The sequence below is a fragment of the Salvelinus fontinalis genome, chromosome 20 (genome assembly GCF_029448725.1).
Source record: "Salvelinus fontinalis isolate EN_2023a chromosome 20, ASM2944872v1, whole genome shotgun sequence".
Lineage (NCBI taxonomy): Eukaryota > Metazoa > Chordata > Actinopteri > Salmoniformes > Salmonidae > Salvelinus > Salvelinus fontinalis.
In genome coordinates this window covers 13424737-13444958 of record NC_074684.1, presented here as the reverse complement: position 1 = coordinate 13444958, position 20222 = coordinate 13424737, and the positions used below count along the sequence as shown (strand labels likewise).

General features: G+C 40.5%; 1 long non-coding RNA gene across 1 annotated transcript; it reads left to right on the top strand.

Annotated features, from left to right (window-relative positions):
- Positions 1 to 13981: 13981 nt before the first annotated feature.
- Positions 13982 to 18905, top strand: LOC129817339 (uncharacterized). Its single transcript, XR_008753696.1, has 3 exons — positions 13982 to 14042; positions 14674 to 14967; positions 16233 to 18905. It is a non-coding gene; the product is annotated as an uncharacterized LOC129817339 (long non-coding RNA).
- Positions 18906 to 20222: the final 1317 nt, after the last annotated feature.

The following is a 20222-nucleotide window of genomic DNA, read 5'->3' as shown; positions in this document are numbered from 1 at the left end:
TAGTAAGTTGTTAGTAGCCCATGTGCCTCACGCTAATAATTTGGTCCCTTTTCACCTCTAATTTCGCTTTCATTGTCTGCTTGTCTGCTTATATGCCCCCCATTATTTATCGGTTCTGACTTGGTGTACAGGGAGAACACTGTAAGAACGGCTCATGTTCTGAATTATGTCGCTGTACATTTAAAAAGTGCTTAACAAATAGTTATATTGACTACGTCCATCCTAGCTTGCTCATTAATGTCTTAATCGAAATTACGGATAGCCTCTTGCTTGTCGTCCCCTTATGCCATAGTTTGTACATCTCAATTGTCAGTAGAGACCACATGTGTTTAAGCAAGTCAGCCATATCAGCATTTTTCTTTTAAAGGCAGTAAATGAGGCTGAATGAACTATTTCGCAGCCAGACAAGGCTTCGCTGATAGTCAGGTGTAGCAGTGGTATAGTGCAATTAATATTGTTTAGTGGTGTGTTGTGTAGTGGCTTTGCTGGCATGCATCCCAGAATTTCTTTTTGCCCCACCAAGATTTACATGCTAAAATCTCCACTGTGTGACGACCTAATGCGTTGAATATTGGAGATCATTACAGCCAAAATGACTTTCTTTTCATCCCGCTATGTAAAAAAAGCTGATTTAAACTAGTTTTGTTCAGCTAATAAGATGAAAACATATCTTCAAACTACTTTTGGGTACCTTGTTAACATTTCAACAATATGAACGTTGCTACGTTTCAGAAATAGCAAAAAAAAACGTGTAATCTGTTTGACACATTAATGTGACTTACAGATCACAAAGTCATCGAATTTCCACTCCATTCATATGCAAATCAATTTGTTTAATACACTGGCTTGTCTTGTTGACATGTTTGTTTTTTTAGCTTCCCTCGCCTTGTCTACACTGAAATAATATTATTTCAGTAGTCCTCCATTGATACAGTTTTTCCTATCTTGCATAGCTCATTAGTACACCCTTGTGGTTGACTATACTGTATATGTACCTATTGTAGGTCCTAGGAAATACAACAATGAATAATGTTGAACTAACAAATAGCATCAAGGGATACATTACAATTTACAACAATGAACACCTTGTGAACAGATATGAAAACCAACATGGCAATATTTAAGATTTAAATATATACATTTTGATCTTTTAGTGGTACAGGTGTGTCACTCATTTATTTTCACAGATTTTGTATACACTCACATGGCAATCATAGACTGAAATACTCCATTCTGATGTGTGAAATAGAGAGGAGATGGATGCTGTGTGGGTGGGTAGTTCTGCCTGTCACTTGTTGTCAACAGGCAGCCAGTCTCAAAAGGGGGACTTGAAGAGGGAGACTGCGAAGTCCAGGCACTGCTGCTCTCTTTGTGTGTTTGCACTGCTAGTGTTTTTAGTCCATCTGTGTATCTCACATATTATGTGCCCAGTATGATACAGCAAGCAAACTTTTTTAGCAGATAATGACAACATGACAATAACAGTAATTGTAGATGATGAAAAGTTGGAGGATGGTTGGTAATGGAGGACATCAGGTGGAGCCACGTCTGGGTGTTAGGCAGAACCCCTAGGTCCTGGTGAACAGGAGCAGTTAAAGGGAACAGGGGATGAGACAGATGTAAACAAGCAAACATATAGGTTCCAGGTAATCCGGTATGTCAAAATATAGTTATTTCTTTCATTTAAATTAAATGTTTGATTAGACATGCAATAATGTTAATGGTAGACATAGAAAATAAAAGAAAGGATACATGTCTGTTATTTTTTACATTAGAGGAGTTGATGCGGGCAGTAAGGAATGGGAGGAGCTCTCCAGAGATGAAGAAGAGAGGAGGGAATGGGATGAGTGGGCAGATTTTTGGTCAGATGTCACTAGGTGCAGAATTTTGTCTGGAGGGAGAGGAGAGAAAGAGTTAAAGGATGAGGAGAGGGGGAAGAGGCAGAATCAAGAGACAGGAGCTGCAAGGGGCTAATTCTTCCTGTCACTTGTCCTCGACAGGTAGCCAGTCTCAGAAGGGGGGCTTGAAGTTTTCTCAAGCTAGTTGTTGTCTTGTCCAGTCGCCTCAGTCTCGGAATATGGCAGAACCCCTGGAGATCAAAAGAAGAGCAAAGGGAAGAGGAGGAGGCAGGGGTGGTGGGATGAAAAAGCAAACACAAAGGTTATGTAATTTTCAATAACGGGCCTGGTTTAGTTGAAAGCTCTCTCACCACGTCAAGGTATAGGCCAAGATACAGTCAAACGTTTGGGCACACCTACTCATTCAAGGGTTTTCCTTTATTTTTTACTATTTTCGACATTATAGAATAATAATGACAACCAAACTTTGAAATAACACATATGGAATCATGTAGTAACCAAAAAAGTGTTTAACAAATATATATTTGAGATTCTTCAAAGTAGCCACCCTTTTCCTTAATGACAGCTTTGCACACTCTTGGCATTCTCTCAACCAGCTTCATGAGGTAGTCACCAGGAATGCATTTCAATTAACAGGTGTGCCTTGTTAATTTGTGGAATTTCTTTACTTAATGCTTTTGAGCCAAACGTCCAACTGCTCCAACTGGAGGTTGTTTGTTTCCACGAGGTAACCCTAGGAAGACAAAGAGAAAAATATCAGTGTTAGGAAAGTCTAAAACTAGCTTCAGGTTATTTTGTGTGCAAATGCAAATAGTTATTATATGAGATTTTAATATTCACCTTAAAGGATGGTGAACCCCAGCTAGGAGCGAAAGAGCAGCAAGATTTTCCAAGTCTTGCCTACCTTTCGTCCTTCTTCCAAACCAAGTCATTCGACCGGATGTCGAAGCACTTGGTCCCATTCTTGATCCTCCTCTGGTAGCTCTCCTTCTGCTTCTCCTGTGCCTTGTCGATATTCAGTCTCACTTTGTTTGACAACATAAATAAAATATATATTTTATATTATTACAAAGCCATCTCTTACATATCTCTCAGAGGGCCAGAAAATAATAACAGACAATAATTTTTTACTGGTCAAAAACCTCCATCTACTTCTTAGCCCGTACCTGAAGGTGGTCCTCGAAGGCGTCCTGATCTGGTTTGACAACTTCCACCACATTAGGTGGAGTTTCAGTGATCTGAAAGTACGTTATACAAAAATAGCAATAGACAAACAACAACACATTAAGTCAATCACAAATTTGAATGACTACAGTATATGCAATAAGTTGCTTTAATTGTATTTACAATTGTATTGTTTACTTCAGTCAACAGCGGCTTCCGTCCGTACAGCAGGCAATAGGGTCGGTACTTGGTGGAGGCCTGGACACTGCTGTTGTGTGCAAAGAGAATTACCTTCAGGTTGTACTCCCACCTTTCCTGGTACCCGTCAAGCGACTTTCCCATGGCAGTCTTAGCGGTCTGGTTGGTCCGTTCATCCAAACCTGGAGGAGGGGGTAGGAAAGGGATATCGATTGACAATGTAGGATATTGAAATATGTCTGATTATAGGAAAAAAATAAAAACTAATGTCAAAAAAGATAAACAAACCGTTGTTCTGTGGATGATATGCAGCGGAGACCTGTTGCTTCACCCCCCAGTCCTTAAACAAGACATTGTTGGTCTAGACTTGGCTATTTATATATACTGATCAAAAATATAAATGCAACATGCAACAATTTCAATGAATTTACTGGGTTACAGTTCAAATAAGGAAATCAGTCAATTGAAATAAATTCATTGGGCCCTAATCTATGGATTGCACATTTTAGAGGGGCCTTTTACCTCAGCACAAGGTACACCTGTGTAATGATAATGCTGTTTAATCAGCTTCTTGATATGCCACACCTGTCAAGATTATCTTGGCAAAAGAAAAATGCTCACTAGCTGGGATGTAAACAAATTTGTGCAACATTTTTTAGAGAAATAAGTGTTTTGTGTGAATTGAAAAATGTCTAGGATCTTTTATTTCAGCTCATGAAACATGGGACCAACACTTTACATTTATATTGCTTTTATATTTTTGTTCAGTATAGTTGGTGACAGAGTATAGCCTATAATATCCTTACCTTGTTCCAGAGTTCATGACCTCGATCACTCAAGATGACCTCGATCACTCAAGATGACCTCAGGAGCACCGTGGGTGTTGAAGATGTCAATCATCGACTTGGAGGTGGCCTCGCCAGTCTTGTCCTTGATAGGTATTATTCAACACGCAAATCAATTTTGCTTCCAAGCACCCTATTTAATGTGTTACAGAAAGGAATTTAGAGTTAAGCACGTTCTCTTTATTTACTGACGTTAACAGGTATTGGTGAAGTAATCAGTCGCCGTCAGACACCTGCGGTTGCCATTCCTGGATTTCGTGAAGGGTCCGATTAGGTCCACCCCTAACATTGAAAGTGTTAGAGAGAAGATTACTTTGTTCTGTGTCATACAGTATGCATATTTTCATGTATGTAAGGATACTGGCACACGCACACATGATATAATATTGAACTCTGCTGTGGTCAAATAAATCAACTGTTGCAAAACAACTTATCAGTGCAAAACTTTCATTGTGACACACTTACCGATCATATGACATGGTGAAAAAACATTGATGGCTTCAACTCCGATGCCACAGTCTTCACCCTCTCAAACTTCTGGCAGGCTAGACAGGTCGAAACATTGTGTTCTCTATGATATGACATTCATTGAAAGTCTACTCATTTCACATATAATAGAATGTAATTGATAAACAAAAGGTTATTCACTTGGCCAGCTGTCCACATCCTTGACAATCCCACGCCAGAAGAAGCGTAGGTTGATTTTGGCAATCATGCATTTCACTCTGAAATGGCCAGCATGCATCTTGGTCAGCACAGCCTCCTTCCTCCTTAGTGAAAATAACCCTCCTGTGTGGTTGGCCATCCTTCCCCCGTAGGTACTGTACATGTGCTGCAACTTGGTCTCAGAATATTTCGTATTATTCTGTATGTAAATCCGAGGCACTCCATTTAGTATGATATGTTATGTTTCATATGGTATGTATTAATTTATGGATGCCCATCACTAATTTCGTATGATGTTACAAATTACAATTCATATTATATGTGCATTATATGTGCAAAATGTACAATATGTGACCAATTTCAATAAGTTAGGTGTGTGTTGCACGTCTCTACTTCACAGCACAGGCATTTAAACGTTTTAGAAAAATATTTTTATCAAAATGCGTCTTTTGGCAGAAATGCCTTCTGGAACATGTGAACTTTCATTTGCCTTAATAACATACGTGTACGCCATCTGTAAATATGAATACAATTATTCAATTATGGAAAAATACAGGAACATTCCCACTAGCCACGATTGGCTGAGATAATGGATGGGCTGGACATGCCGAGAGATGAGTTCGGATTGGTCTGGCATGTAGCATGCTTCTGTCTATAACATGAGCTGCTCAGTATGTGTGGTTAATCCTGTCTACCGAGGCTTTTTTAAAAGATATCATGAAGAACTAAGAAAGTGTTGCATTGCTGCCTTGAAGTTAACCTTTCTAGCGCAGGCGTTCCGCTAGCGGAACCCTTCAACAACACTCCGCTGAAAAGGCAGCACGCGAAATTCAAAAATATTTTTTTGAAAAATCCAATACAGCAAATGAAAGATAAACATCTTGTTAATCTACCCATCGTGTCCAATTTCAAAACGGCTTTACAGCGAAAGCACAACATAAGATTATGTTAGTTCAGAGCCAAGTCGAAAAAACACAGCCATTTTTCCAGCCAAAGATAGGAGTCACAAAAAGCAGAAGTATAGTAGATAAAATTAACCACTAACCTTTGTTGATCTTCATCAGATGACACTCATAGGACATCATGTTACACAAAACATGTATGTTTTGTTCGATAATGTGCATATTTATATCCAAAATCTCAGTTTACATTGGCGCGCTACGTGCAGTAATGTTTTGATTATAAAACATCCGGTGATTTTGCAGATAGCCACAGAAATCCCAGAAATACTCATAATAGACATTGATAAAAAATACAAGTGTTATTCACAGAATTAAAGAGACTTCTCCTTAATGCAACCGCTGTGTCAGATTTTTTTTTTAACTTTACGGAAAAAGCATAATCTGAGAACACCGCTCAGAGCCCAATCCAGCCAAAGAAATATCCGCCATGTTGGAGTCAACAGAAGTTAGAAATAACATTATAAATATTCACTTACCTTTGATGATCTTCAGAATGCACTCCCAGGAATCCCAGTTCGACAATGATTTGATTTGAACTGATTTGTTCCATAAAGTCCATCATTTATGTCCAAATAGCCACTAGTTGTTAGCGTGTTCAGCCCAGTAATCCATCTTCATGAGCACTACGTCCAGACAAAAACTCGAAAAAGTTCCGTTACAGGTCGTAGAAACATATCAAATGATGTATGGAATCAATCTTTAGGATGTTTTTAACATAAATCATCAATAATGTTCCAACCGGAGAATTCCATTGTCTGTAGCAAAGCACTGGAACGAGAGCTAACTCTGTCGGGAGCGCGCGTCACGAGCCTGAGACACTCTGCCAGACCCATGACTCATTCAGCTACCATTCCCCCCTCCTTTATAGCAGAAGCCTGAAACAAGTTTCTAAAGATGGTTGACATCTAGTGGAAGCCTTAGGAAGTGCAACGTAACCCCATAGACACTGTGTATTTGTTAGGCCAAGCTTTGAAAAACAACAAACCTCAGATTTCCCACTTCCGGGTTGGATTTTTCTCAGGTTTTCGCCTGCCATATGAGTTCTGTTATACTCACAGACATTATTCAAACAGTTTCAGAAACTTCCGAGTGTTTTTTATCCAATAACACTAATAATATGCATATATTAGCATTTGGGACAGAGTAGCAGACAGTTTATTCTGGGCACGCATTTCATGCAAAAGTGTAAATGCTTCTCCCTATCCCAAACAGGTTTTAATAGCACTATCGACAAATATCACTGGGAAAAAGTTGTGATGGACTACTTTCTGGAGGATGATCGTGCCTTGTTTAAACTCACTGACTGAAATAAATCAGACTTTGAGGAAATCCCTGAGTTAGTAAAAACATTTTCATTGAACCAGACATTGTCGAGTCTTCCCCCATCCCTGTCATCAGATGAAACGGCGATCAACAGTGTTTTTGTTACGGAAGAAGCAGACCGAGTTTTGAAATCAATGGAATGCTTGGTGGAAGCAGGGAGATGATTGCCAAATGAGAGTTGAAAGGAGAACACAGGAGGCTGTTGTATAAAACACCTGTCTCCGGGTTACATTTTCAAACTAAGGGCAACTATGACAGAGGGAGAAGTGTTCATCCATGTATATGAGTAAGAGTCTAGCTACAACTTCAGGTATTATACTTCAGGTATTATATCATACTTCAGAAATTCTTACACAGGGACTCTCAAAGTCAATCTTAAATGAATCATTCTTTATTTGTCAGGGCACTGGAGAGGTTCCAACCAACTCAATGCACCATAGTACACATGTCAATCAGGAGCTCCGCCTGGGCAGTCCCAGCCGTTGTCTTATTTACGGCTACACACAGACAAGTTATATTTGCATGATTTAGCTAAATCAATTCATCATTACCGTTTTGTTTAATTCATGTGACCGACCAATACTGGTTCATAACATGTGACAGGTGACAGACCAGGCTTCTTTTATCTAAGCTGAGACCTGGAAACTGAGATATCTTTCGTTCTCGTTCTGAAAACAAGGTTTGGGCGTACTGCCAAATTGCAGCTTCTGATAGTGAGGATTCGTTCAGTCAGTCACTTGCATGAACACTGAAATTGGTTTGCAGAACAGCACATGAATAGAACACAGACATTAGTTATAAGAAAAGCACGGACATTAAAATGTCCATTACAATACATTTCTAATTTTGTCAGAAAGTCGTTTTCATTGCAAGTTAAAGCGTACTGTTAGCCAGCTAATGTTACGTGTATGATCTGTATAGTAATATTATTTGTATCTCAGAAATCCATTTGCATTGCTAGTTATAGCCTAATGTTAGCTGCATCCTTTGCATGTGTCAAATAAACTTAGATTCTAAACTCAGCAAAAGAATAAACGTCCCTTTTTCACTGTCTTTCAAAGATAATTCATAAAAATCCAAATAACTTCACAGATCTTCATTGTAAAGGGTTTAAACACTGTTTCCCATGCTTGTTCAATGAACCATAAACAATTAATGAACATGCACCTGTGGAAAGGTCATTAAGACACTAACAGCTTACAGACAATTAAGGTCACAGTTATGAAAACTTAGGACACTAAAGAGGCCTTTCGAATGACTCTGAAAAACACCAAAAGAAAGATGCCCAGGATCCCTGTTCATCTGCGTGAACGTGCCTAAGGCATGCTGCAAGGAGGCATGAGGACTGCAGATGTGGCCAGTCCGTACTGTGAGACGCCTAAGACAGCGCTACAGGGAGACAGATTGGACAGCTGATTGTCCTCACAGTGGCAGACCATGTGTAACAACACCTGCACAGGATCGGTACACCCGAACACCACACCTGCGGGACAGGTACAGGATGGCAACAACAACTGCCCAAGTTACACCAGGAACGCACAGTCCCTCCATCAGTGCTCAGACTGTCCACAATAGGCTGAGAGGCTGGACTGAGGGCTTGTAGGCCTGTTGTATGACAGGTCCTCACCAGACATCACCGGCAAAAATGTCGCCAATGGGCACAAACCCATCGTCGCTAGACCAGACAGGACTGACAAAAAGTGCTCTTCACTGACGAGTCGCAGTTTTGTCTCACCAGGGGTGATGGTCGGATTCACGTTTATCGTCGAAGGAATGAGCGTTATACCGAGGCCTGTACTCTGGAGTCGGATCGATTTGGAGGTGGAGGGTCTGTCATGGTCTTGGGCGGCGTGTCACAGCATCATCGGACTGAGCTTGTTGTCATTGCAGGCAATCTCAACTCTGTGCGTTACAGGGAAGACATCCTTCTCTGTCATGTGGTACCCTTCCTGCAGGTTCATCCTGACATGACCTTCCAGCATGACAATGCTACCAGCCATACTGCTTGTGCTGTGCGTCATTTCCTGCAAGACAAGAATGTCAGTGTTCTGCCATGGCCAGCGAAGAGCCCGGATCTCAATCCTATTGAGCACGTCTGCGACCTGTTGGATCGAGGGTGAGGGCTAGGGCCATTCCCCCCAGAAATGTCTGGGAACTTGCAGGTGCAAGTTCCCAGACATGGGAAGAGTAGGAAGAGTAGGGTAGCATCTCACAACAAGAACTGGCAAATATGGTGCAGTCCATGAGGAAGAGATGCACTGCAGTACTTAATGCAGCTGGTGGCCACACCAGACACTGACTGTTACTTTTGATTTTGACCCCTCCTTTGTTCAGGGACACGTTATTCCATTTCTGTTAGTCACATGTCTGTGGAACTTGTTCAGTTTATCTCTCAGTTGTTGAATCTTGTTATGTTCATACAAATATTTACACATGTTAAGTTTGCTGAAAATTAACACAGTTGACAGTGAGAGGACATTTATATTTGATATAGTGTGTGTTTACCAGAGATGGTAATGTGAAGAACATGACCTGCACCACAATCAGATTAGGATATAGGCCAAGGACTAGACAAAGTCTGTTTTTACTGCTACTTTTTTGCTACTACTTTCACCACTTTTAGACTTAAAATCTTTGGTTGTTTACTACATCACCATATTCACTCTGTTTAGCACATGGCCACACACGAATCCTTAAAATGATGGGCGTGGCTAAGGCTTAAGAGGGTGTGAACAATGCTGAATGGGTGTAGACAAAGAAGCACAGTCCAGTATGGGTACCAAGAAATTCATGTGCCATTTTCTCAAAAGTGGGGTTACAAGTTTATCAACTTTCAAATCAGAATTACTTTACCATTGTTCCTCAACTGCAGTGTATGATATACAATTTTCTAGCTCTGAGTTTCTACTTTTATCCAATGTAAAAAACACAATTTCCTATTTGGATTCATAGGACTGAATCCAGCTTGTCTGTTGAGGAGCCTTTTGGTCCTAGACTTGGCGCTCCGGTACCGCATGCTGTGCGGTAGCAGAGAAAACAGTCTATAACTTGGGCGACTGGAGTCTCTGACAATTTCATGGGCTTTCCTCTGACACCGCCTATTGTATCGGTCCTGGATGGCAGGAAGTGTGGCCCCAGTGATATATTGGGCCTTCGCACTACCCTCTGTAGTGCCTTACGGTCAGATGCCGAGCAGTTGCCATACCGGGCGGTGACGCAACTGGTCAGGATGCTCTCAATTTGTGCAGCTGTATAACCTTTTAAGGATCTGGGGACCCATGCCAAATCTTTTTATTCTCCTGAGGAGGAAAATGTTTTGTCGTGCCCTCTTCACGACTGTCTTGGTATGTTTGGACCATGATAGTTTGTTGGTGATGTGGACACCAAGGAACTTGAAACTCTCGACCCGCTCCACTACAGTCCAGTCGATGTTAATGGGGGCTTGTTCGTCCCGCCTTTCCTGTAGTCCACGATCATCTCCTTTGTCTTGCTCACATTGAGGGAGATGTTGTTGTCCTGGCACCACACTGCCAGTTCTCTGACCTCCTCCCTATAGGCTGTCTAACCATTGTCGGTGATCAGGCCTACCACTGTTATGTCGTCAGCAAACTTAATGATGGTGTTGGAGTCGTGTTTGGCCACGCAGTTGTGGGTGAACAGGGAATACAGGAGGGGTGCACACCCCCGAGGGGTCCCAGTGTTAAGGATCAGCGTGGCAGATGTGTTGTTGCCTACTCTCACCACCTGGGGGCGGCCCGTCAGGAAGTGCAGGATCCAGTTGCAGAGGGAGGTGTTTAGTCCCAGAGTCCTTAGCTTAGTGATGAGCTTCGTGGGCACTATTGTGTTGAACACTGAGCTGTAGTCAATGAACAGCATTCTCACATAGGTGTTCCATATGTCCAGGTGAGAAAGGGATCTGTTGGGGCGGTATGCGAATTGGAGTGGGTCTAGGGTGTCCGGGAGGATGCTGTTGATGTGAGCCATGACCAGCCTTTTCAACCACTTCATGGCTACCGACATGAGTGCCATGGGGCGGTAATCATTTAGCTAGGTTACCTTCGCTTCCTTGGGCACAGGGACTATGGTGGTCTGCTTGAAACGTGTAGCTATTACAGAGTCGGTCAGGGAGAGGTTGAAAATGTAAGTGAAGACCCTTGACAGATCCGTGCATGCTTTGAGTACACGTCCTGGTAATCCATCTGGTCCAGCGACTTTGTGAATGTTGACCTGTTTAAAGGCTGTGTTCACATCGGCTAACGAGAGCGTTATCACAGTCATCCAGAACAGCTGGTAATCTTGTGCATACTTCAGTGTTGTTTGCCTCGAAGCGAGCATAAAAGGCATTTAGCTCGTCTAGTAGGCTCGTGTCACAGGGCAGATTGCGTCTGGGTTTCCCTTTGTAATCCGTAATAGATTTCAGGCCCTGCCACATCCGACGAGTGGCTTAAGGACAAGTCTCTGAATGTCCTTGAGTGGTCCAGCCAGAGCCTGGATTTGAACCCGATCGAACATCTCTGGAGAGACCTGAAAATAGCTGTGGAGCAATGCTCCCCATCCAACCTGACAGAGCTTGAGAGGATCAGCAGAGAAGAATGGGAGAAACTCCCCATATTATTATTATACATTTTTTTATACAGATGTGCCAAGCTTGTAGCGTCATTCCCAAGAAGACTCGAGGCTGTAATCGCTGCTAAAGGTGCTTCAACAAAGTACTGGGTAATGGGTCTGAATATAAATGTGATAAATATTTTTGTATTTTTATAAATTAGCAACATTTCTAAAATCCTATTTTTGCTTTGTCATTATGGGGTATTGTGTGTAGATTGATGGGAAAAAATATTTTTATACATTTAGAATAAGGCTGTAACGTAAAAAAAAATGTGGAAAAAGTCAAGGGTTTCTGAATACTTTCCGAAAGCACTGTATGTGGGAAGGACACTCAATAAGCACAGAACTTACACAAATGACTGATGATTGGCTCAGAGAAATTGATGATAAAATGATTGTGGGGGCTGTCTTGTTAGACTTCAGTGCAGCTTTTGACATTATCGATCTGCTGGAAAAACATATGTGTTATGGCTTTACACCCCCTGCTATATTGTGGATAAAGAGTTTCTTGTCTTACAGAACACAGAGGCTGTTATTTAATGGAAACCTTTCAAATATAATCCAGTTAGAATCAGGAATTCCCCAGGGCAGCTGTTAAGGCTCCTTGCTTTTAATTCTTTTTACTAACGACATGCCACTGACTTTGAGTAAAGCCAGAATGTCTATATATGCGGATGACTCAACACTATACACGTCAGCTACTACATCAAATGAAATTACTGCAACACTCAACAAAAAGTTGCAGTTAGTTTCAGAGTGGGTGGCAAGGAATAAGTTAGCACTAAATATTTTTTAAACTAAAAGCAGTAGAGTAACGCTAGTAGTAGCTAAGATGGGGAGAAGTATGTCTATAATAAAGCGATGCTCTGCCTTCTTAACACTATCAACAAGGCAGGTCCTACAGACCCTAGTTTTGTTGCACCTTGACTACTGTTCAGTCGTGTGGTCAGGTGCCACAAAAAAGGACTTAGGAAAATTGCAATTGGCTCAGAATAGGGCAGCACGGCTGGCTCTTGGACGTACACAGAGAGCTAATATTAATAATATGCATGTCAATCTCCCCTGGCTGAAAGTGGAGGAGAGATTGACTTCATCACTACTTTTATTTATGAGAGGTATTGACATGTTGAATGCACCGAGCTGTCTACTGGCACACAGCTCAGACACCCATGCATACCCCACAAGACATGCCACAAGAGGTCTCTTCACAGTCCTCAAGTCCAGGACAGACTTTTAGATTTAAAAAACAGATGAAAAAACAGTGGGGACTGTGAAGCAACGCAAACATTGGCACACACACACACACGCGATAACATATGCCCTATACATACACATAGATTTAGTACTGTAGATATGTGGTAGTGGTGGAGTAGGGGCCTGAGGACACACAGTGTGTTGTGAAATCTGTGAATGTATTGTAATGTTTTTAAAATAGCATAAACTGCCTTAATTTTGCTGGACATCAGGAAGAGTATGTTGCTTTGGCAGCATCTAATGGGGATCCATAATAAATATAAATACCCCTGGTTTATAGTGCTTCAAACAGTATTTGCCTATTGGGCCACATCAATAGTAGGCTGCGTTGGCCACTCACCCCACCCCACCTCAATTGCCTTGCAACCCAAGTGAAGTGGAAACAAGTGGGGTCATCATTTTTGTGACACTGAGGTCACACAATATTTGCCACACAAACACTAGTTTTACCAGTTAATAACCAGATATCAGACAAGTAGGGTATTAGAAAAGGGGATACTACTTTATGTTATTGTTATCATAGAGCATAGCAAATAGCAAATAGCAAATATTTTAAGAATGTTTTTGGGGGGAAAGAGGTAGGTGACCTTGATTGTTTCATCTTGGGTGGGTCTTAAAGTTCCAAATGCAGCCGATTTTGCCTCAATATCAAATAATTTCTGTATAACAATTAAGTACCTTACTGTGATTGTTTTCAATTAAAATTGTCAAAAAGAAACAAAAAATCCTTCTTAGCAAAGAGCAATTTCTCAAGCAATACTTTTGCTAGGACTGTCTGGGAGTGGTCTGAGTGAAGAGGAGAAAACAGAAAACTAGCTGTTATAGGCAGAGGGGTTTGGAACTCTCTTTCTTATTGGTCTATTAACTCATTTACCGCCTGGTGATGTCACCAGGCAGGCCAAAAGTCCATCCCACCAAAACAGGCTGAAATTTCATGCAGCATTTTCAAACAGCTCTTACATTAAAGCACATTATCCAAATTTTCACGATTTCACAGTATTATTCCAACCTCATAGTGTGGAAATATATATAAAACACAGGAAAATTACAATGTTGACTGCACTGGGCCTTTAAATGTCCTTCATCAGTTTGTATGAATTGTTTCAGACACAAACATGCTGTTGAATACTAGTAGAAAGAGGAGGAAGGGAAGCGCTACTAAGGTACACAATAGTACATTTTGGTAGAATACGTTTGAATAACTTTTTGTGTGTGGATAATATTGTTTACAGTGATTTCAAATGTAGTATTATCAAATCGCAAATATATTACATCTATTTATTCATACTGCATTGCATGTGTTTCCAGTATGCATAACCTCTAGATCTGGACAAATGACTTATTCTTGTTTTACTATGGCATGACACAATAGTGCCGAAATGGAAGGGTCAGTTGTCAGAAGATTGTATTTTTAATTCGTTTGGCACTAACATAGCCTACTGTATTTGCTTGTACTATGAATCAAATGTCCTACCGAGCAAAGACATCTGATCAACATCCAATTTTGGTTAATAATTGATTGAGCTGTCAACAAATGTGAATTCAGCATGAAATAGACCAAACATTGAAACCCTTTCCGATTATAGTGACTGTGTTATGTACGGGTTATCAATGTTTTATGAAGTCCTTATCTAGATACCCTCCAAAGAAAGTGTTACCCTGTATATAATATTCAGTATATTATTATTATTATTATTATTATTATTATTATTATATTGTATTACACATGAATACAAATAAGTATAATTATAATACGTATAGTTGATATTAGTGACTCATTAATTCCTCCCACAGTTACATCATGGCCACTGGCAGTTTGTACATGCCAGAGTCAGCAGAGTACAGGACTCTGGGCATTGACGATTACAGCTTTTACAGTAGCTTGTTGGATGAGGAGCTGCTACAGCTGGCTGTGGAGAGGAGCTTGGCTGATGCCCAGAGAACTGGGGGCCTTATGAGATCCTCCACATCAGCTGTATCTGGCAGGACCCCCAACCCATCTGGGCATTCCCTAACAATGTACCCCCTTTTGCCAACCCCGGCACTCCTAATTCACACAGGTGAGCCTGCATGAATTTTCAACTGCAGGTAAATTGATTACTTTTCTATAACCTTTTAGAAGCATAATATTTCAAACGTTTTTGTGGTTAAGGTAATTGTGCAGTTACTTCTGATAAGTAGTAACAATAACAAATACAGTAATATTCAATATTCGAGTCTGTGTTTAATGGAAACTTTCCTGGTTGAGCAAGGGTTAAAAATTGACACAAAAATACTTAATAAGATAAATATAATATAATTCATTAGAGGTATTACTAAAACATCTCTCAGAGGGCCTATGAGATCAAACGTATTCTTAGTTATGAAGTGACATGAATTTGGCATACGTAAACTAATATCAGTTGACCATATTTATTGCTTACAAATGGAAAGCTTGCCCTAGATTGCCAGTGCATGCTTGCAGCATTTATTTATTTACTTGCTGGCATGGAAACATGGACTAATATGTACACCGCATGGGACTTTCCCTTGGCATGCTGTACACAAGGCCATACCCCCTGTGACAACTGTTATTACACAGTCAATGTTTAAGTGCTGAGTCCAAGTGGCAGCAGTCCAAGTGGGTGGTCTTGGCTCTGAATATCACATGCCAGTAAGGGGAAAACAAAATATTTTATTAGACTAGGTCAGATTCCTACTGTAGGTCAGACACAATTCAGAGATTCGTGCTCAGCAAAAACATTTGAAGCAAAAGTGGTGGCAAAGTTTTACAGATTAAATAGTTTACGATATGTTAGTAATGTTTGAGGAGGAGAGAGGCCAATAAAGTGCAAGTATTGAAAAAGTACTCCAAATTCTTAGCACCCAGGAGGCGGGGTTGTATCGACATGGTCACCCTATTGGTGTAGCACCGAGACAACATTAACGCCTGCAGCCCATACTACCCTACTATGTTCCCTGCCACTGTTATGATCTGTATAAGATGTCTGTCTCTGCTAAAAAAAACTCATGGACAATGGCTGTGATGCCGCTTCCTGTTTTCAGTGCAAGTATGGCTGCAGACCACAACCGCTGGTCGAGGACTTTGACTTTTGTTGATCTGCGACAGAGGCCTCAAGTGTACATGTGCTCCTGTTCGCAGGTAGCTTCAATATTGTGGGCATAGACCATACAAAATAAGGGTTGTGGGGGATGTTTCCCAATGTTTTATTCAAACAGGCCAAGAAAGATAACACTACTTCAACTGGTCTAACATAAATAATAGTTTATTTTAACTCAATATACTGCCTTTATACAGTGCTTTAGAAAGTATTCATACCCCTTGACTTATTATACATTTTGTTGTGTTACAGGCTGAATTGAAAATGGATTAAAAGAACTTTGACATCTCACCCATCTACTGTACAGTCGCGGCCAAAGGTTTTGAGAATGACACAAATATTAATTTCCACAAAGTTTGCAGCTTCAGTGTCTTTAGATATTTTTGTCAGATGTTACTGTGAAATACTGAAGTATAATTACAAGCATTTCATAAGTGTCAAAGGCTTTTATTGACAATTACATGAAGTTGATGCAAAGATTTATTTTTCAAGACCGCCCTGGCATGCTGTCAATTAACTTCAGGCCCACATCCTGACTGATGGCAGCCCATTCTTGCATAATCAATGCTTGGAGTTTGCCAGAATTTGTTTGTCCACCCGCCTCTTGAGGATTGACCACAATTTCTCAATGGGATTAAGGTCTGGGGAGTTTCCTGGCCATGGACCCAAAATATCGATGTTTTGTTCCCCGGGCCACTTAGTTACCACTTTTGCCTTATGGCAAGGTGCTCCATCATGCTGGAAAATGCATTGTTCGTCACCAAACTGTTCCTGGATGGTTGGCAGAAGTTGCTCTCGGAAGATGTGTTGGTACCATTCTTTATTCATGGCTGTGTTCTTAGGCAAAATTGTGAGTGAGCCCACTCCCTTGGCTGAGAAGCAACCCCACACATGAATGGTCTCAGGATGCTTTACTGTTGGCATGACACAGGACTGATGGTAGCGCTCACCTTGTCTTCTCCGGACAAGCTTTTTTCCGGATGCCACAAACAATCGGAAAGGGGATTCATCAGAGAAAATGACTTTACCCCAGTCCTCAGCAGTCCAATCCCTGTACCTTTTGCAGAATATCAGTCTGTCCCTGATGTTTTTCCTGGAGAGAAGTGGCTTCTTTGCTGCCCTTCTTGACACCAGGCCATCCTCCAAAAGTCTTTGCCTCACTGTGCGTGCACATGCACTCACACCTGCCTGCTGCCATTTCAAACAACAGAAATCTCATACTTAAAATTCCTCAAACATACATGTGTCATATCATTTTAAAGGTAATCTTGTTGTTAATCCCACCAAAGTGTCCGATTTTAAATATGCTTTTCAGCGAAAGCACTACAAACGATTATGTTAGGTCACCACCAAACCACAATAAGCACAGCCATTTTTCCAGCGAAATATAGTAGTCACAAAAAGCAGAAATAGAGATAAAATGAATCACTAACCTTTGATTATCTTCATCAGATGACACTCATAGGACTTCATGTTACACAATACATGCCTGTTTTGTTTGATAAAGTTCATATTTATATAAAAAAATCTGAGTTTACATTGGCGCGTTACATTCACTAGTTCCAAAAACATCAAGTGATTTGCATAGCCACATCGTTTCAACAGAAATACTCATCATAAATGGAGATGATAATACAAGTTATACACATGGAATTATAGATATACCTCTCCTTAATGCAACCGCTGTGTCAGATTTCAAAAAAACTTTACGGAAAAAGCAACCCATGCAATAATCTGAGACGTCGCTCAGAAATATAATAAAATTAGCTGCCATTTTGGAGTCAACAGAAACCAGAAAATACATGATAAATGTTTCCTTACCTTTGATGAACTTCATCAGAATGGAGTCCTAGGAATCTCAGGCCCACAATAAATGCTTGATTTGTTCAATAATGTCCGTTATTTATGTCCAATTAGCTACTTTGGTTAGCGCGTTTGGTAAACAATTCCAAAGTCACAAAGCGCGCCTGTGGTACAGAGATGAAGTAGTCATTCAAAAATCATGTTAAACACTAGTATTGCACAGAGTGAGTCCATGCAACTTACTATGTGACTTATTAAGCACATTTCTACTCCTTAAGTTATTTAGGCTTGTCATAGCAAAGGGGTTGAATATTTAAGACATTTCAGCTTTTCATATTTTATTAATTTGTAAAAATTTCGAAAAACATCATTCCACTTTGACATTATGGGGTATTATGTGTAGGCCAGTGACAAAAACATTCAATTTAATACATTTTGAATTCAGGCTGTAACAGAACAAAATTCGGAAAAAGTCAAGGGGTTTGAATACTTTCTGAAGGCACTGTAAATAACATGTCATAAAGGCCATTCGTTTTCACACCCACCTTTTGCTTCTGACGGCAACTACTGCTGGATAAAACAGTCAACATCTGAAAGATCATGTGTTGAAATGGTAACACTGTTATGAACTAATTACATTGAGTTGATAATATGTTTGCCGTTAAAGTGCAGTGGACATAGCCAAATCAAGACCTGTCATCAGATAACTAAAATTGAGTACAGTGCACAAAACAATATTTAAGTTTGGACATTTGATTGTATTTACAGGGTCAAGCAGTTGCAAGGAAAACATAAAATTACTTTTTAATAGTTTTATCCTCTTCCTTTCCTTTAACAATTTTTATGTGAGATGATCTCCAGTCCCTTTAGAGTCGATTGATGCATCTGTGCGTCAATCTAATTAACATTTTCCATCAAAATCCGTTTGTTTAAACTAGATATACATCCGCTTATTGTTTGTCATACTTCTGCATCTGTGGTGGGAAGTGGCAGAGCTACAGCGCTGTATGTCAGACCCCGGTGACACAGCCAGGGGTCCTAAAATGTTCAATCAAATCACTAAATGATCCATGGCATGACCATCTTAAAACAATTCCATATGTTAGCTTAGAAGGTAGAACCCCCCCCCCCCCCCCCACCTGTTTTAAATATAGACAGTCAGGTCCATAACTATTAGCACCCTTGATACAGATGAGCAAAAAAGACCGTATGAAATAAATAATAAAAATACTGAGATACAGTTGAAGTCGGAAGTTTACATACACCTTAGCCAAATACATTTAAACTCAGTTTTTCCACAATTCCTGACATTTAATCCTAGTAAAAATTCCCTGTCTTAGGTCAGTTAGGATCACCACTTTATTTTAAGAATGTGAAATGTCAGAATAATAGTAGACGGAATGACTTATTTCAGCTTTAATTTCTTTCATCACATTCCCAGTGGGTCAGAAGTTTACATACACTTAATTAGTATTTGTTAGCATTGCCTTTAAATTGTTTAACTTGGGTCAAACATAAGAGACGTCCCGAAAATAGGACTTCTCATAAATCGTCTGTAGCGTCAGAATGGTTTGGCCTACAAACTAATGACGGTGTTCTCCGTTTTTGTCAACAACTCCCACGGGACTTGTCGGAAGCTAGGGGACTTAGAGCCCTGTGTATGTTCGTAGATAAGATGAGAGCACCCCTCCAGCTAGGATGGAGTCCGTCACTCAACAGGTCAGGCTTGTTCCTGTTTGTGGGTGAGTCCCAGAAAGAGGGCCAATTATCTACAAATTCTACCTTTTGGGAGGGGCAGAAAACAGTTTTCAACCAGCGATTGAGTTGTGAGACTCTGCTGTAGAGCTCATCACTCCCCCTAACTAGGAGGGGGCCAGAGACAATTACTCGATGCCGACACATCTTTCTAGCTGATTTACACGCTGAAGCTATGTTGCGCTTGGTGACCTCTGACTGTTTCATACTAACATCGTTGGTGCCAACGTGGATAACAATATCTCTATACTCTCTACACTCGCCAGTTTTAGCTTTAGCGAGCACCATCTTCAGATTATTTTTTTATTCATTTTTTCACCTTTATTTAACCAGGTAGGCTAGTTGAGAACAAGTTCTCATTTGCAACTGCGACCTGGCCAAGACGAAGCATAGCAATTCGACACATACAACACAGAGTTATACATGGAATAAACAATACATACAGTCAATAATACGGTAGAAAACAAAAAGTATATATACAGTGAGTGCAAATGAGGTAAGATAAGGGAGTTAAAGCAATAAATAGGCCATGGTGGCGAAGTAATCACAATATAGCAATTAAACACTGGAATGGTAGATGTGCAGAAGATGAATGTGCAAGTAGAGATACTGGGGTGCAAAGGAGCAAGGTAAATAAATAAATACAGTATGGGGATGAGGTAGGTAGATAGATGGGCTGTTTAC